The sequence below is a fragment of the Aythya ferina genome (genome assembly GCF_964211825.1).
Source record: "Aythya ferina genome assembly, chromosome: 4".
NCBI lineage: Eukaryota > Metazoa > Chordata > Aves > Anseriformes > Anatidae > Aythya > Aythya ferina.
Genome location: NC_140300.1, coordinates 10,373,949 through 10,397,454, shown reverse-complemented (window position 1 = coordinate 10,397,454; position 23,506 = coordinate 10,373,949). Strand labels below are relative to the sequence as shown.

At 36.5% G+C, this 23,506-nt stretch overlaps 1 long non-coding RNA gene across 1 annotated transcript; it reads right to left on the bottom strand.

Annotated features, from left to right (window-relative positions):
- Window positions 1-544: 544 nt before the first annotated feature.
- On the bottom strand, window positions 545-23,506 carry LOC311435942. Its single transcript, XR_014692497.1, has 3 exons — window positions 23,473-23,506; window positions 13,712-13,798; window positions 545-2,066 (listed from the first exon to the last, which is right to left on the bottom strand). It is a non-coding gene; the product is annotated as an uncharacterized lncRNA (long non-coding RNA).

The window sequence follows — 23,506 nt, the reverse complement described above, 5'->3', positions numbered from 1 at the left end:
GCCTAGCAACAGGATAAAAGGAAATGGACATAAGCTGAAACACAGAAAGTTCCATCTGTATATGAGAAAAAACTTATTTTCTGTGGGAATGACAGGGCACTGGAACAGTTTGCCTGGAGATTCTGTGGAGTCTCCTTGCCTGGAATGGAGTCTCCTTCCTTGGAAATATTCATAACCCACCTGGTTGTGATCCTGTGCAAAGTGCTCTATGTGACTTTGCTTTTCCAGGGGGGTTGAACTAGATGATCTCCAGAGTACCCTTCCAACCTCAACCACTCAGAGACTGTGTCTCTATGACTATAAGTATTTATTCATGATGGCATGTTATTATATTGAGACTTCAGCTATGATAGATCCTAAGACTTGTTTGAAGTATGGCTATTATAGATTCAGTTATGCTTTTGGCCACATGGGACTTCACTGGAATTATTTTGAATTTATGTAACTGTAACTGAAACTAGAATTTGTCCCCATGGCAATTAAACATTTCAAAGTCTGGCTTGCTGATGATTAGTAAACTAATGCATTTGAAAAATAGCTCACACAAATGTATATTAATTGTATTTTCACGTTCAATTACAGGATCAGTTTTAGCCTGTAGGGAAATATCTACAGTATAATACCATTTTCACAATTAATGCTTTCTAAATTAAAGTGATTTTTAGTTTATTTTTCAAATCAGGAGAATGACAAGTCATTATTTGAAAATGAAAGATGAGACAATTTGACAGGCTTGAGCTACCAAAAAGAACTAATATCTAAGGTGTTAACATACACATAAAACCCACTAGTGTGGGCAGAAGATATATTCCCTAATCTAGCAAAATTTAAATTAGAACAGTCAAATTCTAAGCAAGTTCTTAATGGAAATGTCAGTATAGCTGTAATCATGGCAGCAGTAGCAGGAACCATTTCAAGAAATAACCATTCAAAGACCTGGACTAAAAGAACATGCTGAAACTAAAGTACATTTAGAAAGTCATTAAGCTTTCCCAGTGTTCTATGTCTTTGCAGTAACAGGAATTTGTTAAATCCAGATCTGCAGAGGAAAGCTCCTGTGGTCACAACTACTCTGATTTTGAGGAATAAAAGTTCCTCCTGACTACAAATCTAGCAGTGGGTATTTCATTCATCAAAATAATGGGACATTTTTGTTGTTTTGTTTTGGTTTGGCTTTTTCAGTGTTAATGAAATGCTGATGGCAGTGAGTAAAATGGTGCATCTTATTAATGCAAGATCAGTTGGAGTTATTTATTACAACAAAGGTAGCATACATTTTTCTTAATTAATCAGCCACATCATCAACACATCTTGGATGTAGCTGACTACAGATTACAAATTGACTCTGAGGTAGCTGGTCTCTCCTTTGAAAAAGGAATGTTTTAAATCATCTCATTTTCTTGTGTGGTACAAACTTGTGCATATGTGCACACAAGTAGATTTTATTTCCTTTGCAATTTAGCCAAGATCTGGATCCTATCCAACAGCTATTAAATCATTCTGTCTTCTGTAGACTTCAGCAGAAAGGGGCAATTTTATCCTCTTATGAGAGGAAATGCTTCTGTGTAATTGTTTCATCAACAGGAGAATCAAACTCAAGTTACACATGGCTGTGATTTATTCCAGTTTATGTGTTGTGTCTGTAACAATGGCATTGGTCTTGCTGGAAATGAAACTCCACTAATTTCTTTCTCCCTCCTTTCCTCCTCTCCTCCCTTTTTCTGTTCCTTAGCAACAGGTGGAAGAAAATAGTTTGTTTAGATTATAGTCCATTTACCTTTTGTGTGCAGATTGATCATACTTTTTTCTCTTCCTTAGCAGAAGGTGCCAGAAAACGGTTATATCCTTCTCAGTAAACTTTTGGGTCTTAGAGCGGGTGAGGGTCAAACTTAACTCGTATTCACGTTCTTTGGTTTCCTTCTGTGGTCGTAGATGGATCCAACAGTACTTATAAACAACTTTCCAGAAGGCTGTGTGCAGGCCTGGATCAATCCATGTAGGGAATAAAGAGCTTAAATTTATAAGTGTGAAAAGAAGAGTCCACAAAGCCAAATGAATCTGAAAAACTGGAGAAAAGAGGTAACTGACACAATGTTGTCAGACAACTTTTAAACTTGTGTCTCCCACCTGATAGGAGAATACACAGGAGAAACAGGAAAATATGTGGCTGCAGATAGGGGTGTGAGGTGTTCACTTTTGTGCCAGGATATATGCTAAATATCCCTCAGTTAAGGATTTTCCTAATTGAAGGAAACTTTTCTGTGTCCAAAGTTGAAGTCAGCATGATTTTGGCAAGTGCCTCAAAAATAATGTCAAAAGGAAGGCAAGAAAAGTCATGTTACAATACCCAATATATACTGAGATACTTAAACTGAGTTATATTTTCAATAAGAACTAAATGTCATCATGAATGTATATAAGATCTTTTCTTCACATTTAACCTATTTATTTCTTTAATTATTCAAGTTGGAAATGAACTACAGCAGAAGAATTGCTACAGATCTTCAACTACATATTCAAAATTTGGGCAGTGTGGGGTGCGGGTGTCACATAGTATAATGCCAAACCAGCAGATTAAGTCAGGAGTGAATCTCATTCCAGTAAAAAAAATAAATATATATATATATATATATAGACATATATATTTTTTTTTCATTCTTCCATTTCATTGCAGTTTGAAGAAAAAGCTTTTGTGTGTTCGCATTTCATGACTATTCATAACAGATATAGTGATCACAGCTTAACTTCCATTGCCTGAAAATAGCATCGCTTAGGTGGTTTAACTTAAACTCTGCTCACTACCATGGGAAAAAATCTACGAGTAGTGAATCTGCCTTCTGGTAGTTTTTCCTTCTCTGTTGTACCCTGTTGCTATCAGTTCAATTATATGCTCTCAAGTTACTTTTCATAGCACTCTTGACCAATTTAAGAAGTCTGCTGTCAATGTGCAGACTTCCGAGTCTGTAATATCATAAAGATAAGCACTGCTGTTGCTAAGAGAAGCGTCCCTGTCTCTCGCTTAGGCTTTTTTGTAAAGTAGAAAAATTGAGATAATAATATTATGTGAAATATGATTAATATGGTAATCCTATTTGTCATCTCAAAAGCATTCTATTAGCTCTTCTTCTGGTTCAGACAAGGGAGCTCTCTTCTTATTTTCTTCCATGCTTTATCTTTTTAAAAGGGAAAAAGTAAATAAATTTTGCTGAAGAAGGGTGTCCTTATTTAGTTTATATCTCTGTGAAAGGAATATTCTACTATCTAAACCTCAAAGGACAGAGAATGTCATGCAGGGTGTGCCAACATGTTTTGTATCGAGTGTGTTTGTATGATCAGTGTGAGACTGGCCAAAAAAATGCTTCCATGATTAAGCTTGATTAGAGATGCATTCACAGGAAATACCATATTTCTTGTTCCTCAGACTCTGGTCAGTCAACCATATATTTATGGGGCTCTTCTCCACACTGATTTCAAGGGTCTGTTTATGGCCTTGATCCAGAAAAACACTTAGGCACGTACTTAGGATTTAATGTGCATCTAAAGTTGCGCTAGATTTAAAAAGAACTGGAGGTATATAATGCCATCATTTTTGGACAGCAGCCTATATTAATGTTGATAGAAATTTCTGCATCAAAGTCTGTGGTAAGTACTTACCAGTGCCACCATATAGGCTAACAGACTGCTACAATTCATGTTTGAAAAGATACAGTTGCAGAATATAATTTCTATGAGCTGCAGCATATAATGGGTTTAAGATATCCCTATTGTGTCTTACATTAAGAAAGAAACTTCTTGTTTGTGTACATTTTTTGCTTTTGCTTTTGCTTTATATGCAGATCTAATCTCCTAGTAATTCACTTAGTTATTTAGGGAAGGGCTGGTTCTGTGTCCCTTTGTATGTACTCATATACCTGTTACAGCTCAGGGAAGCTTTTTTCAGAGAAATCCTCTGACAAAATCAGGTCTTCAAACACTAAAATCTGAGGCATAGAAGTAAGAATTTGCAGTATATCTGTACTTACTGTACTGCTGCGGGGAACAGAAAAAGCGGGTAAGATGCACTAGTGAGAGCTGAAAGCTGACTGCTGTTGAAAGCATCTAAGGTAGATCAAACCAAGGCCAACCAGGTGCTCTTCAAACAGCTTCTCAGAACCAGTGTTGTACAAGGGCATAGACATTCTGGTACTTCACAGCCATGAACTTCAGAAAAGCCTTTTATAAAACAAAGGCCTACAAGGTATCTGCCTACAAATTAGACTTAACTTTTGAAGAAAGCTTTTAAGCAACTCTGTGCTGGCATCCACTTGCAGCAAAGGTTTAGGCTCTTCTGCTGATAACAGACAGTCCTCTGACCTTCCCAATAAAAGGTCAAATGCTGAAATTGTGCTGAGCACCTGTAATTTTCATTACAATCAACCTCTGAATGTTATGTACATTTGAGGACTTGGCTGAAAGACTTCCTACAGAAGAATGTGTTGGAGGAACTGGCTTTTGACATCCCAGTCAGGACGGGTGGGTTTTTCAAGAGAAAACCAAGTGATTAGAAAAAATACTTTAGATGATTTCAAAATCTACCATTATCACCTACTAGAGACCAGTATGTCTTTGATTTGCCCTGTGATGGGAAAGAAATGACTTGTGTACCATAAGGAACCTGACCGGCAAATGAATGAGTGGGAACAAACTCTGAAAAGAGTTGTCCTCACTGCCTCTTGGCTGGGAAGATCTGGTTTGTGTCAGTAGCCTTGGCACTGTCAAGTTAGGCAGATTGAGGAAAAAATATGCAAAACACAGGCAATGCCAACACAATATTAGACTGGAGCAAGACTGGGTCCCATTAACCTGTATGGATATGATATTCTGACTCCTCAACACTGAGGCAAAAGTGCTGTATATGTCATCAAAGAAGGAAAAATATTTAAAAGACAAGTAAAAATACAATAGAGGCTTAACATAGTAGCACAATAATTTCACCCTTCCAGGTGCATAAGAAAATACATATTGAAGTTGTATGCATTTTGACTCCTGATGGTTTTGAGGGAAAGGAAAGGAAAGGAAAGGAAAGGAAAGGAAAGGAAAGGAAAGGAAAGGAAAGGAAAGGAAAGGAAAGGAAAGGAAAGGAAAGGAAAGGAAAGGAAAGGAAAGGAAAGGAAAGGAAAGGAAAGGAAAGGAAAGGAAAGGAGCATAGGGAGAAAGCCCATTTAGGTTTAATTTTGGCAAAACCATTCTGTAAAGGCTTTAAAAAAAGTTTAAGTAAAGTTGGCTTGGAAAAAAAAAAAAAAAAAAAAAAAAGATTAAATATAAATTGTCTTTCAAAGTTCCAAGTAAGGATAGCAAGGATATAATAGATAAAGGGAAAGCCAGAGGAATAAGAGTTCAAAGACAAGACTTAGAAGGAATTTTCATTCTTTTATGTCCTACTTTATAAAAGGATATAAAAATTGCTATTTGATCAATTGGTTGCACTGTACTGCTGAATTGTGATTCAGCATGTAGTCTTCAATTAGAAACAAGCTAGAAAAGTGCAAAAAATTAAGTTTCCGGGAAAACAAAACAAAACAAAACAAAAAAACATAAACCAGCATTCATATATAATTCTCTTAATTGAATCATACTTTTTCTGTGGGTTTACTGAGAAGTTACACAATATGGTTTCAGCAGAGAATTAAATCCATTTTTGAAACGGCACATAATTCTTGAACTGAAATCTATGGATTGGCTAAGAAAACTGAGCTCATATTAATTTCCTTATTAGAGAAAATCCATTAAAGGGAAATGCAAATGTATTAATGGTAATGTTAGGAAGAAAAAGCAAGGAAAACTTTTGGTAGCAGCCAAAGCTTTTATTAAATAAGATCAAATTTGCTGCTCAAATACAAGAGTTTCATCAGAAAGATAGTTGGAGATGTTCTGAATTTTTTAATAGGTGCTAAACTTTACTTACTCGCACCAACCTCACAGAAGTTTGGATACAGGTCCATATTGTCCCTCTAATGCAAACATGCCTCCTTGACATCAGTCACCTCTCAAACACCAACTTTACTTGGGAAGACAGGGTTAACGAATTTCTCCTGTTCTAAAGAGGGATGCAAAATAAGTTGCAGTATGTTAGAAATTAGAAATTATAAAAGCAGTTTTAGGGCAGTGCTTTAGTTGTCTTGCTGCCTTGACTCCCTGAGAGGAGCCGTCTACAGACTGAAAGACAGAGTGTGTGAACAGAAGGTATTTGAGATTACCTATAGTGATCTTTGGTGGTCTGGTTACTGCGTCCATGCTTTCCAAAGATATTATAGAACACAAAATGCAAAGATGAGTCCTTTTAAATCTGTTTCTTAGGGTCTTTGAAGAAAGGAACATCAGTGAGTGCAACGCTTTCCCTAGAAGGTACAAATTGTTTATTATCAATTTTCCTTAGGTAAATCTGGTAGGAGAAGTGAAAAAGTCACTTGATTTTTCTTATCACAGTGTTCCCTACCCTTACCCTGTAACAGGGAGCCTCTCCAAGGGCTCTGAAAAATAAACATCTGTGCCAGTGAGGTGGCAGAATATGCAGCATCTGTTCCAGAGGCTACTTACTTCTGAAGAAAAGCTTTATGCAGTATGAGACCTTTTAAAATAACTACATGCTTAAAATCAGTTGATGTTTATGAAATCCTGCTAGGTCAATTTGGTCATTTTGCAACTGGAAAATATGAAACTGCTTGTGTGCTCTTTTTATCCTGCTGGAGAACATGGCCTGCAATATGACATGTTGGATAATGGAAAAACATTAGAAATCTTTAGACTATCCATTGCTATGGTGGCCCGGTCACTTGTGTTTATTTTGCACATTTTCTTCCCAACAAAGACAGGTGCTTCAGCTACATTATCACCAAAAAATGCCAAAAGGACTCTGACTGAATCTTTGGACATCTTCAGGCTTTTGAAAGAGCAGTGGGTTTTATATATATATATATATATATATTTTTTTTTTTTTTGGATGCATTTTCTGTGTCTTAAAATATCTAAACCGCAGCCAAAACTCCAGTGTCCTCTAACTAGACCTGAGATCATACTTTAAAATATCAGACACTGATAAAATGGCTCTACACATTGTATCTTAAAGCAGTAGGAATTCATTGGTTGTCATCACATAATGAAGCACTGTGGTTACAGTTTTAACAAAGCACCTAAGTCAGGATTCTCATTTTCCTAAAAGTAGGTGATGAGGCTATCAAAGGGCTGATAAGAATCTAATCTCTCTGATGAGAATCTTTCAAAGTTGCTCTTTGAAGGCAAGTGATGCACACTTCTGTATAAATAAGTTTAAAAAGCTGAGTGCTGGTGGTTGTGCTAGATACCTCAACTGGAGTGGATGAGTTGACGTTCTTTTCTTGTCTTTACAGAAAAGAAAAGCTTGGCTTTACAGAACTCTTGAAAGCAGAGTGGTTTATTTTTGTGTATTTGTTTTTGATGTTGTTGTTTTCCTTTTTTGTTTGTTTGTTTGTTTGTTTCTTCTACATGGCTGAGCTAGGCCCAGGCTGAGCTGGCCAAGGCTATAGGCTCTGGCATTAAGATGTGGGAAATCATATAGAAAGATACATGTTTTTCTCCAGGTCCTTTTTTTTTTTTTTTTTTTTTTTTTTTTTACCTTCTCTCCAGAACAGCTGCTGTGGCTGTCTTTTCTGCCTAAGTTCCTTTCCTTGACACATATATTTTTTGAGGTCACTGTCTCAGCCACTGCCATGTATACTGTTTTTTTATCACTACCTGACCTTTCCTTCCATGTAACTCTTTGACCTTGTATTTATCCTACTACGGTGGATTTATCCTACTTACTTAACTTATTGTGCTTCCTTCCTTCCTTCCTTCCTTGACCTTTGGAGGACTTCGTTTCCTTTTCATAGCAAGTCAAAGGGATATTTTTAAGCTTTGACCATGTTTATTCTTTTCTTAAAACTTATCTTCAGGAATGAAAAAGGCAGTTTTTCACCCTGGCCTGTTTTGTCCTTGCTTGCTGGAAGGATCCTGAAATTAGGATTCAGCTTCTGGGCTTGTTGCAGGTCCTTTTGATACCCTCTGCCATCAAATCTTCTTTATTGCTATGAAAGGCAGGCAGTTAACTTCCTCTCCTTTTTTTTTTTTTTTTTTGTTTGTTTGTTTGTTTGTTTGTTTCTGTTTTTTGTTTTTGTTTTTTCCAAAATGACTTGTTGCTCTGGGCAAGGAGGTTTTCCTCCATTTTCTTTGTGTAGGACCTCACACAGAATTAAATGCTGGTATATCAATACAAGTACCCTGATGAGCACAGCTGAGAATATGCTCCTAAAGCTTCTTTTGCTGTTCTATTGGTACATTTTTGCATCCTTTCCTTGCCTTGCCTTGCCTTGCCTTGCCTTGCCTTCCTCTTTTTTTTTTCTTTTTAACTTGTGAATTTTGTTACCGCATTCTGTTTTTCACTAAAGGCAACATTTTGACAAAGAAAATGGTTGTAGAAAATTTTACATGGCTAATTTTCTAAAGAGACAGGTCTATATTACAAGATGAATTTCCACATGCATTTGAGACAGTGCCAAGAACTGCATCAGACAGACTGCATAGACCTTTTGAAGCACAATATTTTTTGTATCAGAGATGGTGTTTTCAGTAACCCACTAGGAGCCAATTACGTTTTTTTGTTTGTTTGTTTGTTTGTTGTTTTTTATATGTTTCTGGCCTGTTTTAGCAATGACAGCTCCTGAGTTCAGCTCAAGTCAAGTTTGCCTCAACCATACTTAGCTTCTTCTGCACGAGATTCATGCGAGTATTCACAGGCCATCACCTACCTTTTCTACCTTTGGTAGAAATCCCCTCATAGTTTACAGACCTTTTCAAAAATGAGAGAAGTGAAGGTTGTCTGGACATCTTGACTTCTGCTATGTTCATATTGTTCCTTTTGCAAGACTTTGTCTAGCCCTTTACTTGACCAAATCCTTTATGACTTTTGCCAGGCACCACCTTTCCTGCTCCAATTAATATCTATGCTAGTGGAGATCTGGTTCTGGTAAAAGGCTTGAGAAGAGAGCCACGAACCAGAAAACAAAAGAGGGAGGAATGACCTAAATCTCATCAAAGAAAAAAAAATGAATCCATTATCCCTTGCTACCTGTTTTTTAGTACCACATCTCAAAAGGTAGAAACATCTTTACAGATCCCCTAACACAGGCCTGACTCCTCCTGTGTTTTATGTCTCCTGTCTGGCTGCTGATTTTTAAGGAGGTTGTAAGTGACTTTGAGATTTTTGTCTCCCTCCTATTAGAATTCAGTTGATGTAAGCAGTTCTATGTATAAACTTGGTGAAGAAGTAGTGTGCCATAATACATCTCTCATTTCAATTAGTGCATGTAGATTTGTGTCAGGAGGAGCATAGTTAACCTTTTTATTTGACCAAAGGCTACCATAGAAAGGAACAGAGCTGTCCCTAAAACAGAAGAAGCACTACATGGAGGTGACACAATTTTTCCTTCATATTTCACTCCTGTGAGGACCAGAATTGAGAATGGGGGAACCTCCATCACTATGAACAAGCCAGAATTCCTTCATGCTCAGAAGGAGTCCAGAAATAGGCAAAAACACTGTTTCTGATGTAAACAGGGTCATCAGAAAGGCATCCTCTGTTTATAATTTGGAAAACTCTATGACATTCTTCTGAAAAGAGGAGCCAATAGGGTGAAAACATTTATTTCCCAAGAAAAGTTTTCTGGTGGGCACTGAATTCAGAAAGCAGCAGCTACTATGAATATAAGCAAAAAGTCTGACTTCCGTACTGTTTGGATGTCCTTGGTAGCTGAAGATTTTTATTTTTTTTTTCCCCTAAGTAATTACATTTTCCCATGATGTATAATACCAAAATGATGCTAGTTTGGCTGAGTCTTAGCCTAAAGAGACTGTGCTGTTTTTAAGTCCTTATACCCAGTAGTCCTTTGAGGGTTTGATACTGAAAAGTGCAGGGTACACACAGTTCACATGACAAGCAATGAGAAGAGCAGGTGTTCAGTCCTAATCAGGACAAAATGGACAACAGGGAGACATTTGGTGCAAGGCCAAGCATATATGGATATTTAGGATTCCTCAAGAAAGAAAGCATACTATTGAGGCATTGTTGTATCAAAGTTGACCTAAGTTTTAGTTATAATTTGAGGACTATTAGTGCAAAAACGAAATGAAAACTCTCATTTCAATTAACTCTAAATTACTTGTTATCATGGGATGTAATGACTGGTATTTCAATTTCATAAAGAAAATACATTTATTGAGTCAGACGTTAAAATCATTTTTTTTAAACAAACAAACGAACTTCCTCCCAGTCATATGCAAAACATTTATATAATAAAGTAATGATATTGTTATTGAGAGGAATGGTAGTACACTATAATTACTACTAATAAAAAGGGGCATTATCTATAAAATGATTTAACAAAATAATTGCTTGGCAAAATTAATTAACTCTTTCAGATTTTTCAAAAGAGATATATTTTAACTTTCCAATTATGGAATATGAAAGATTGAGTTGAGTTTAGCAGTATTTACTTTGCCAGCTTTGCCTTTAATTCAAAATATTTTCAAAGAAGGAACTTCAGATACTGGAACTGAAGCTGCGATATGAAATGTGTGGATTATTTCAGAAATAGTCCAGTAAGATATCTCTTAATATGGTAGGCTATTTTCAAAGCTACTCTATATATGAGCTTACACAGCCAGGGATCTTGGTTAGTCATTTTGCAGCAACTGCTGCCTCACCAGTTGTTTTTCTGCTTACTCGTGACTGTGCAGTTCAGCATGTCAGGATGCAGCCTGGCAGCTTTAAAGGACTTTAAAGGTTTAGGACTAGCCCGAGAGGACTAAGCCATTTTCTGTGTCAAGTGCATCTCAGGAAAAAGACTGTCAGTGGGAAGCTGTGATTTGTGGTTTACATGCACGGTGAGCCGGCCAGCATATTTTATGGAGAATAGTCTGAGCGATCCCATAAGTCCTAGTGCTACCTGGAACCTCTATTCCTCTATTTACAGTTATGAATCTTTTTTCTTTTTTTTCTTTTTTCCTCTCTTTCTCTTTTTTCTCTCTCTCTCTCTTATTTTTTTTTTCCCCTAAGTGCCCAAAGAGTTTTTCATTATTTTGTTTGTATACAAGGGTATTTTTGTGTAGGCACATGAAATGTCAGTGAACAGTGAATTGGTAGAGATTGATTCAAGTCCTCAGCAACTTTCACTGTGATATTTTAATATTCAGAGTTTCAGAGCAACTTCACTCCAAATATTGTAAATCTGTTCATTCACGAGATGCTTGCATGGGAACTGAATAGGAGATCATTCTATTTCTTCAGTCTCAGTACTGCTTGTAATTCCTCCTAATTCAGTTTCTTCTGCAGATGTTACAAATTTGCAATTTATTCCTTTTTGACGTGATTATATAAAATCAGGTACCACAACAATTTCAGAATTGTCCACTAAATATTTTGGACAGCTGAGGAACAGTGCAAATGTTGAGCAAGGAACAGGCTGAAGAAGAAAATGACAGTTATAAGGAAGAATGGATGAAGTCTCAAGGATATTATTTGATATTTTCACTGAAAGTCTAGTATGTGTGTGCTAACAAAATATTCTGGTAACAGAAATTGAAGTTTTATCAATAGACAGAGAATCAAAATACAGTACAGAAAGAACTACTCAGCTGTGAGTAGCATGCTGAAAAAAAAGTTGCAGGTCATGCTATGAGGAATTAATCCCACAAAGAAATCAGGTACTTGTAGTTTGCAATAATAGGCATAGAAAAGACCTACATGTATTTTCAGAAGTTATTTCAAGAAAAAATAGGTACAAAGCTGCCATAAATAAAAAGAGAAGTTTCTTTCAATCTTTGTAATGTAGTAGCAAAGTCAAAATCCCTCATTCTTTAAAACAGATTTTACATAAGGGGTTGGATGACATGTTTTCAGCTCTAGCAGGGCATGTTGCAGACATTGACCCAAGAGTGCTATTAAAATAGCTTCTTATATACCTTCACCTCATCTTTCACCATTCCTAGCTAAGGTTAATGGTGTTTATACAATTATCCTGTATTATATTGATGTGTTTTAATCTGCAGTGCCCGTGTGGTTAAAAACTTCTAATGTTATGTAAAATTGAATACTCTGATCAAAAATACAGTTCTGCTGGTTCTGGATTTTGTAGCACTGACATAGTCATGCACTGTCTAGGCTGACAAGGTTGAACTATAACAATGGGACTGTGGATTTAAAACAAAATTATAATGGATGTAGCAAACTTAGTACATGAACTAAAGGTCACTATTTTAGGGAGCCACTGTATAAATTCACATCATTACTGACTCATATGCATTCTTTAGTATGGATTACTCATGTTTCTGTTAATGTAATTGGGAGTGGTTTGCAATTGAGACTGTTTGGCTGCTGTCAGCTAGGATAGAGGTGCTTATTAATGTTCCTTTAAGGGTGAGTGGGTGTGTGCACATGTTTCAGAAACATTTCAGTCTTGGAATTGAATTCAGTGCTACACATTTAAAGAATCTTGTATTATTTGTTTCAGCTGGACTCTTTCCAGTAATTTTCTCATGCTTCTGTGAACATCCATCAAAATTATCTCAGACAGTTCTAAACAATATATTGTAATAAGCACTTGAATATTCAAGATCAACCCTCAAAATTGTTGTAGCATAGCATGTCTTTCATTCTTTTCCAAAGTGTTCACACTAACTGGTGGACATATAATCAAATCCTTAGCACATGGAAAAATAATCTATAGTGTTGTTAGTGAATAATTTTAAGATGCTTTCAAGATAATTGATTTCTTCTTTTGTTATTGCTAAAGAAGAGAGTTCAAACAAACAAACAAAAAAATCACAGAATGTAACACAGATTGTCATATGAAATTTATCCACATGTATAACAATTGCAGTAGTAAGGATTCCAAACTGAATATTTATCAACTATTACTTCCATTATTGGCTCATTAGCAAGTTGCTATGGTGTGGTGAAAATGATTCTGTGGTGGTGGTGGGATATTCATTAATTCAGTGTCTGGCCTAAGACTTTTTTATTTTGGTTTGTTATACTTTTATTTTGTGTGTGTGTGTGTGTGTGTCTGCTGAAGTCACTGCATGTGACAGATTCATTCTGCATGTGTGGAGAATGCAGGGTGAGCTGCAGGACTTGTAAGAGCCCCTTGTAGTACATATTTCGACTTGCATGAAAACATAAATTGGTCGGTGATCAACAGATGTGTGAGAATTTTGTGAGTCCTGGCAGATGGTGAGCACACATAAGGGATTAAAGCTTATGATAAGGAATGTGTTGTATCCCACAGCAATCTGTATCATAATGATTCTGTTAAATCATCTAACAGCCACATATTTTGTTTGACCTAAATTTGCATTTACAGTCATCAAAATCTCAGAGGAAATGGTTTTAAACTAAGATGAAGTATCCACATTCATGTTTTAACACTAAAGTTAAATTCAAAACTTTGGCATGTAGATGACTGTACTGACTTTTTCTTTTTTTCTTCATACAATAAAGCTAAAATAGTCTGTTTATACAAAGAAATATTTTTGGGTTTGGTGTTCAGCCTAAATACAACAGTTATCCTGAATTTGTGTTTTTGAGAAAGATAAAAACTTTATAAATAATCAGGCAAGAAAGAGAAAGCCTGAAGTTAATAGATAATGTTTAGCTACTTACTGTCGGAGAGAATTATTAGGACAATAATCTGGTGTCCTCAGAGGGCGGGTTGAACAACCTTTCCTTGTACTTGCAATACATTCAGACCTATTAAATAAGCAAACAAACAAACAAAAAACAAGCATAAAACTAGTGTACAACAGCATCTGACTAGTGAAGAGCATACAAGCAATTACTGAACAGCAAGCTGGAATGAGATTTAGTCTGAAAATATTTGTTTTGAATATTAGTATTTCAGCAATATTTCATAAGTATTTCATTATTAATATTTATTTTGTTTTTTGACAAAATATGTCATCAGAAAAGACTGCAAAACTATACTCACTGTGTTGTTTTTTGTTTTTTTTTTCCTTAAAATAAATACAGAAAAATGGTAGAAAACTATATTGTCCTTCTTGTACATTAAGGTGTCTCTAACACCATGGCCAAATCCTTTTCTGAGCATTTAAATTCAGCAGAAAATAAGAATTTGGAAAATCTGCTGCCATTTCCATCTTTAGAACTGAGACCAAGACCTGATCAATTTCTCTATTTAGTTTTGTATTAACTTTACACCTTCTGCAAACTCAATCCATTCAGCATTGTCTGAGTGACAAAGCCTTTTCAAAATCCTGTGTCAAGCTACTTTCCAATACGATATAATTTTAATTTGTTATGTATATTTTGGGCTCTGTGGAGCTGTTAGAATTTGTCTTTGTCTACCCAGTGAAGACAACCCATAATTTCTTTACTCCAAAATAGATCTTGACTTCTCATGGCATTTTGCACATGGGAACATTTCCCTACTATTACTGTCTGATATTTAAATAGTACGCGTTTTCTCACAGGAAGGGCTTGCTGGGAACGTTGAAACTTTCCAAACATGCACGACTTTCTCTCCTCAATGTTCAAGTCCACCCACTCATTGAGTGGGAGCCTTGTAACACAGGTAATTGGAGCGTCAAGCACTGAAGAACTGGGAGGAGGAAGGTTTGGGTAAAGATACTGGTGCAGACCAATGCCTTTGAATCTGACATGCTCATGAAGAGCAGGAGGTCTTACACCTTGGTCACAGTGCTCCTGAATGGTCAAATTTCTCTCATATCATTTGTATAGATTTGGACTGTATCTGAACAGGACGTTCAAATGTTTCTATTATCTTTTCTTGCTGGGGGAATGAAAGAAGTGGTTAACTGAATAGTAACATGAAAAAAAACACACCTACTTCCATATAATAAATCTATATAAATTATATTTCAAGTAGACAACATTTATTTGCTATAAACTGACTCAGTTTCTATGGAAGTGTGCTCATTTTTGTTTGTTTTAATTTAGTGAGAGAACAATCCTCAATCTCTGTTTCTCATCTCTCGCAATGTTTATTAACATTCATAAACAATAAACTGGAATATTTAATTTATTACTTCTAGCAGCAAAGAAGCTGTAGGACTTCACCATGATGCCAACTTCACTTAGATGCTTCTTTATCATTCAAAATATATTTGATAATCTAATATGAATAGATGAAATACTAGACAGAGAAGTAGATCTTTGGGAGCTTGTTGTGTTTATATCAACTCCAGATCTTGCTATGAGAGCCATGCATAAATATGTCTAAATATATTGCAAAATAATGCAATCCTTAAAGCATTCTTTTGGAAGGAAAAAAAAAAAAAAAAAAAAAAAAGAGAGAGAGAGAACAAGAGGACGCAAGAGTTTTAGTTTTTGCAGTATCAGTTAAATGTATTGGATTTGATCTGGAGTAAATCTTGGCTGTATTTGGTGTTAGTTTTTGATTTTACCACAGAGGCAGTGATTACTGAACATACAGAAGATTCAAAATGTCTTTGTATTATATGTGGTGATTCAGTTTGTAGTTTTAAAGATGACAATATCCAGAATGTGCAAAGGGTCATCCTGAGGACTGTTATCTAATAATCTGAGAGGGATACCACCATAGCCGCATATACTTTTATTAAAGATGGTCTCAATCTATAATGAGTTAGTGAGAACTTTTGTATATAGTATTCTTTCAGCTTTCTCTTTGCAAGATACTTATACCTCATATGTTAATAATAGATGTACTATTTTCTAGAATAAGCTCAGACTATGGAAGTTCAACTTTCAATACAGTATTGAATGTTATATATACTTCAGTGGTTTACAACCCTTTGAGATCCCTTTGTGGACAAGGAATATCCCTATGAGACTCCAGGGCCAAAAACCTATTGCACTTTCTTACCTATCAAGGCCCCTGCAAGTTTTTGCCTCCCAAAATTTTAAGCATACCTGAAAAAGGGCAGTGTGTGAAGTCTCTCTTTACCCTGTGGCCAGTTCTGTCCTCCTTTTGAGAGCCTCCTGGTTAATGCAGTCAGTTCTCCAGCTGCAATGGCAGCTGTTTGTGCTAACATGTTTCTGAGTCATAAAACGGTGCCTGAAAAAGCAACTTTCTTATTCCTTTTCCCTTAAGAGAAAGCTTAGGAAATACAGTAAAATGACAAACATGAAAGTTGCTTATGTCACTTGAATTTATCCTGAACTGTGGATACAGTGTGATATTGGATAGAGTCGCATGATTGTGCATTTTCTCCATGTGGTGCTGATCCCATCAGATACACAAGGTAGACTAACAGAACAAGGATCACCGCAGGTTTACAAATATTTAGTCTGCAACCTGAGTGAGTCTACATTGACAGAGAGGTCAATGAGAGAGATTTGTATGTGCTTTCTACTGTTTTTGAAAGCCTGTTATCTGCCTTCATTTAAGTGAGGCAGAGACCTTACTGAGCCCAGTTAAAAATCAGAAAGAATGCTAGTAGTCTACTAGTCTATGTGACCAAGTCCGACTAGTTTCAATAAAGAGACTATCAACCAGGTGCTCTCTGTAGATATATAGTCAAGCAGGTCATGAGGAATGAGCCCTGGTTACGTCTGAAAGTGATTTTTTTACAGCTGCCTGTGCAGAGATGCTGAAAGATAGAAGAATGGTCTTCAAAAGTGTGCCACATTTTCTGAATAAAAGAGTGAAAGATATGGTAGTAATTTTATCTTAACTCCTGTTTTGCTGATTTCTGGCATTTTTACTGTTATTCTCACAGGGTTTTTGTTTGTTTGTTTGTTGGTTTGTTTTGTTTGTTTTTAACTGATATTCTCTGCCTTAATTAACCTTCTGAAAGTGAAATTTAAAACATATGTAGTTTTGAGGGGTCTATACCTTCTGATGGTCCCAGTTGTAGCTACTGCTATTTACCTAAGCAACCTGAGCAGGTTTATGGTCAGAGTAGTTCCAGCCAAACATCTCCGTTGTTGTGGGTGGAGATATTTTGCATGTGCTGCTGCACAACAGCATGCTCATTACAACCTGAATCATCCAAAGGAAGCATTTACAATGACATTCTCATGCAAGTCATTTTTCATTACTGTAAGCTATATATACTACCCCATATATCAACAAGAATTAATTACACAGGCTTAGCATGGTATTATTAGGAGCCAGATGGGGGAATATTTTAAAGAAATATAAAGAAAACTTTGACAAGTTTTCTGAGAGCAGTCCTATGAAAAACAAAATGTGAACATGAATGTGGTACTACATCTATCAAGTAAATATTTTTCAATAGAAAATCATCTTTTTAACATCTTATTTACATTAATACTTCAGATGTGACTCAAGAAAATTCCTGGCATTATTGCTTGCCTCAGCAATGAAACACTGCTATGTAAACTGCTTATTATATAATTGGGGGTTTAATTACTTACAATAATCTATGAATTTACAACTAAAAGTTTGTTTACTATGCTAATTTTAAGACTGACAAATTTATCTGACTGATTTTAATTACATATTTCTTTTATGTTTATGTTTCTTAAAAATTAAGAAATAGCATAATATCCTTAGTTGCTAAGTACATGGGTAAAATTAACTAATTTATTATTTACCCAGAGACAGCCTCTCAATGTTTAATGTGAATATATCACTAGTTAGAAGTTATTTTTTATAGGCTTCTATGCTACAGCCAGCCGTCACACTGTTTGAGTGATATGTTATCGCCAGAGGCAACATCAGCATGGAAAGAAAGGTGTTCTGCCTGCATGACACTCATCTGGAGTGGCATTACTCAATACCTTGCAAAAGGTGTGGGATGCCAGAGAGTTTGAAAAGATGTTCTCACAGCACCTCACGGTAATGGAGCAGGAAGGAGTGAAGTGATTTTGTTGAATCCTATTTGCAAATGTGGGTGGAATTCTCTGAATAATTTTGGCTGAAATGAAGCCTTTGCTCAATTTCCTCCCTTGCCTAGGGGAAGTGAACCTATACCCCAAGTGGCACTTCTTTATTCAGAAGGCTACCACTTCTTCTGGGGTAGGGTTCACTTGTCCCCTCTTTTGCAGGATATAATGACACATTGATTTGTCTGAAGAGAATTAGGATGGGAGAGACTTGACAGCAAAGAGATTATGGCATTCATCTGGCAAAAAATTAGCTGACTTTTCTCTAAAACAGCCAGAAAATGGAGTTGAACCTATGGCTGCTGTTTATTCACCCATCCTCAGAACCAAAGCAAGTCAGGTGACATCCACTCTCGTAGCTGGAGGTCACCATGAAAGGACAACAGCATAACAGCAGAAAATAGGTTCTTCATTTCATCTAAAATCATTTAATCAATTCATCAGAGAAGGATCTGACTCTGCAGTTCAATAGGAGATAGCATTGTCTGAAAAAAATCTTTAGTATCCCAGAGTTTGCTTCAAATACTTCATTATCAATAATTTGTGCACAGATCTCCAAAAAAATCATTATTTTGAACCCTGTCTCGGAGAGAACAAGTGCAACAGTGAATGTTGCAGGATTCACACAACCAATCTGAGCCATCAATTTGTAGTGAATAATATGTGAAAGAAAAAAAAAAATCATTAAAAGTATGTGGACCAACATATTACGGCCCTTATGCATCCTGAAAATTTCTTGCTTTATCACACAGAACATCATAAAATTAAATTGGCTGTCCAGATGCTCAGATCATGCCTATTTGAAAAGAAATAATGTTATCTAGATTTCCATACTACGTAGATTGAAACCAAATGAATTTTATGGGTTATGATACAATGTTAGATAAACATTCTGGGATGAATGTAATTAGATTGTTATTTCCCCAAAATGTAATTGAATGACCTTAATGCTTCTTGCAAAATCTTACTTCAAAAAGTATTTTTATGTACTCATTCAACTGTACAATTTACCACCTAAATGCTGTAGCTATCTCTTGAGTTTCATACAGTGGCTTTCATGCTGTTGCAGACTCTGCAAGCTCAAAGATAATGAGTCATATCATACTCTTCCTTACAAAGAATAATAATTGTGCCACAGGCTTAAAAATCATGGCATGTAATTATGCATTTGCATGGGTGGAAATTACCTCCTGTTTTTTGAAGCTTTCTAGGGAAGTTACTGGACTCTAAGTAATGTATGCAAGAGAAGTAAAGGATCAAATTCCAAATGCAAACATACATCCATAAAATACCCTCCTTTTTTGCTTATGAGAGAATTTAATCTGTGCATGGCACAGAATATAGGAGACCAGCCAACTTCTGTCTGTCACTTCTGTCAATGCTGTCTGTGCTCATGTTTTCTCATATTGTTCTTCAGGTATATGTTCTTTTAAATTCTTCATCTAAAGGCAGTACCAAGAACTGATGTTAGTGATGTGAAAAGTGAGAACATTTCCAAGTATTAGTTCTCCCAGGCTGCAGTCCTGGGATGTGCAATTTACATTTTTAGCATCTCTTCTCAAGCCATCTTGCTACTGCATGTGGAACAATATATCATTTGTTAACATTTGTGAGGTATTTTTGGATGGTGTGTCTGAAATGTCCTGGAACCTCTCACAGAAATCAGAGATATTTGTTTTCCTGGCTCTGCTAGTGTTAAATTACAAGCACTTAAAAACTGAACACAATTATTGCAAGACTGATGGCCTGAATATACTAGCTGTTACTGCACTGAAGCAATCAATTGGCTCTCTAGGATTCTACTCTGACTTTAGATTATAATAAGAACCTGAGCCAGTAGAAGTTCCCTCATACTGTGGTTATTTTTTCTAGGGCTAAATGGGTAAAGAATAATCTTTTGTTATATTAAAGGTTTGTAAATAGATGCAAGTCCATTGATTTAAATGGTATTTTGTCCACTCACTGGCCCAGAGCTTGTCTTGAGATGTAATCTAGTTTGTCATAGCAGTGAGAGGCCTGGTGGAATACACGATTATCACTGTCTGGAAGAAACAGGTAAATCTGTCAATTTCACCAGCAGATCTTTGCTCAGCCATGCCAGTTTCCAGCCTTCCCTGCTTGCTTTCTTATGCACAGGGATGGAGAGCCCTTGAATTCTAAGAAAAGAGTCCTTAAAGAGTTTCCAGCTCTGATCAGTTCCTCTGTCCCTGAGGACTATGTCTCAAGGGAACTCATTTGCTAGGTCCTTATATGGATGGAAATTGACTCTTTTAAAGTTCAGGATCCTGACTTTGCTCTTTGCCAGGCCCATATTCCTTGAGATCACAGTACAGTGATCAACTGTAGAGCACAACTCTACAGTAGCATGGTTGCTGCAGCCCAGACTGCCTCCAGTCTTACACTCTCTAATGAGTTCATCCACATTGGTGAGAACCAGGTCCGGTAATGCTTCACTTGGGCTGAGGCTAACTGTATGAAGTTCAACAAGGCCAAGTGTTGGGTCCTGCACCTGGGGCGCACAACAACGCCAAGCAGAGCTACAGGCTGGGAGATGAGTGGTTGGAAAGCTGCCTGGCAGAGAAGGACCTGGGAGTATTGGTTGATAGTTGGCTGAATGCGAGCCAGCAGTGTGCTCAGGTGGCCAAGGCCAACAGCATCCTGGTTTGTATAAGAAGCAGTGTGGCCAGCAGGAAGTGATTGTCCCCCTGTACTTGGCTTTGAAGAGGCTGCACCTCGAGTACTGTGTTCAGTTTTGGGCCCGTCACTACAAGAAGGACATGGAGGTTCTCGAGAGTCCAGAGAAAGGCAATGAAGCCGGTGAGTGGTCTGGAGAACAAGTCTTATGAGGAGCAGCTGAGGAAGCTGGGATTGTTCAGACTGGAGAAGGAGGCTTGTTCAGAGGAGGCTCAGGGGCAACCTTATTGCTCTCTATAGGTACCTTAAAGGAGGCTGTAACGAGGTGGGGATTGGTTATTCTCCAACGTGCCTGGCAACAGGATGAGGGGGAATGGGCTAAAGTTGTGCTAGGGGAGTTTTAGGCTGGATATTAGAAAAAACTTTTTTACCAAAAGGGTTGTTAGGCATTGGAATGGGCTGTCCAGGGAAGTGGTTGAGTCACCATCCCTGAAGGTCTTTAAAAGACATTTAGATGTAGAACTTAGTGACATGGTTTAGTGGAGGACTGGTTAGTATCAGGTCAGAGGTTGGACTAGCTGATCTTGAAGGTCTCTTCCAACCTAGATGATTCTGTGATTCTGTGACTTTCACTGATATTGCAGTCAGATTTTCTGACTTATTTATATATGTATGTATGAAAGTATGTATGTATGTATCTATCTATCTATCTATTTATTTATTTTGCTTGGGAAGTGTATCTGAAGCTGCGTGAACCTAGGGTTTTGTTACATGCTGCTGGGTGCAGCAATATTTTGGCATTTTTGTCCCTCAAGTTTATTGTAAATCTGTGTGCATGTTGGCTTAGATGTCTCCTTGGCTTCTACTTACCAACTTGATGTCTTCATCTCACTGTGAAGAAGATAAAAAGCTTACCCTCTTCTCTATAACACTCCATTCTGCAGGGCTTCACTGAAGGCTTCCTAAACCTCTTTTATGAAATATAAAGGATATTTGGCACTTACCACTTCCTTAATTGCCATCTTCCCAAACCAGGCTGAAAAGTCTGAGTTTTAGTTACAGACATTTTGTTTTTTCATCAGGTATAGAGATTTGAAGCTTTTGATAGAGAACATGTGCTGCTGGTGGCAAAGTGATGGACTGGGATAAGATCCTGCACTAAGGATTCCTCCCTGCCATTCTCAGAAATAATTTGAAGTAATCAACACAACCTCTGCTTACTAAGCAACAGGAAGACTTCATTTTTTTACTTCTGTCATCTCCTTCATATGTTTGTTTGTTTGTTTATTTTAATAATAAAATAATGCATACAAAATTTACAATCTTGGTACTGTCAAATGCAATGCTGAAACTGATTGATTTTACTCAACTGAAGGTTTTCAGCCCAACCTTTGAACATGTAGCACTAAGTCTGTTCACATCACTGATGTGTAGTCTTCCTGGGGTACCAAAATATCCAGCAAAATTTGTAATAGCAGTGCAGATACGTGAATGGTTAATTTAAATCTGCAGAAAACAAATTTGCTTTTCTCAGTTGTAATTTGAAAATGTTACAGACCATATATTGAAAACTAGTTGTCAATGCCTATTGGGTTTTAGTCTGCAACGGTAAAATTATGCAATTTGAAAAAGACAGGCAAAACATAACTAGAAGTTTCTCTCCTTTTCCAAGAAAAATAAATAAATAAATAAATAAATAAAAATATCCATAAAACATTTCATACTCTTTCCTCTGATCAAATTAGAAATGAAAGTTTATTTCCTGTTTCTTCAACTGTAATGAGATGCTAAGTATTCTCAATGAATGAAAAATAGAAAATATTAATATGAAATATTCCACTCCAACAACAGAGAAGAAAATTATATAAAGGTGATAAAAGAAATGCAAATCAAGTGCCTTCTGTTTGCTAATCGTGAAAATGAAAATCTTCATTTTCTCTAATCACAGTGATGCAGTATTATATTAATAAGTTAGTAATAAAACAGAGCCGAAATCCAGGCATTTGTATCATAAATCTTAATTATAGTCATAAGAAAATTAATTTTTCGGTAATAGTGTTTTGCTTCATGACCTTCATTAACAAAGTAGGAGGCTTGTAGTTTTCAGCCATATGTCAGGGTGCAAAGTCAATGCTAAATTCCTAAACAAGAATTTAATACAGCACATTTTTCTGCAGGTATTATAGTGTTGGTTTTACTGACAAGAGACTACTGAATGGAAGTATAATTGTGGGATTAAAACCTCATGTTTAACAAAGTGACCAAGGTGATAAATATGTCCATAGATTTGTTTGTAAAGTTGGTGTAGGTAACTCAATGTTGACGAAGTGAGAAATAAAAAGAAGCATTCAAAAATTTGGACCAAAAACAGAGGTAAGTAATAATAGAAAGATTTAAATGTAGAAGGTCTGGAAAGGTGAAAAATCAACCTCCAAATTTACTAATGTACAGGGAAAACTACATATCTAAAGCAACTGAAACAGCTAGTTAGTACTGCTCTAGACCCATTGTAGAAATGCATGATTATATTAGAGCTTCTTTGCTCCTTCCTCTGCACATTTCTTTTATCTTGTGTGAAATTACTGAGATGTAGGCTGGCTTTGGTGTGTGCATTGTCCAGATGACTTTGCACTGGAACAAAATTCCTACTTATGCCATTGTCGTGGTTTAACCCGGCTGGCAGCTAAACACCACGCAGCCGTTCGCTCACCCTCCCCCCTCCCTCTCTGGGACGGGGGAGAGAAATGGAAAGTGAAGCCCGTGAGTTGAGATAAAGACAGTTTAATAAGACAGGATAATAATAATAATAATAATAATAATAATAATAATAATAATAATAATAATAATAATACAATGATGATAATAGTACTACTACTAATAATATGTACAAACAAGTGATGCACAATGCAATTGCTCACCACCCGCTGACCGATGCCCAGCTTAACTCCGAGC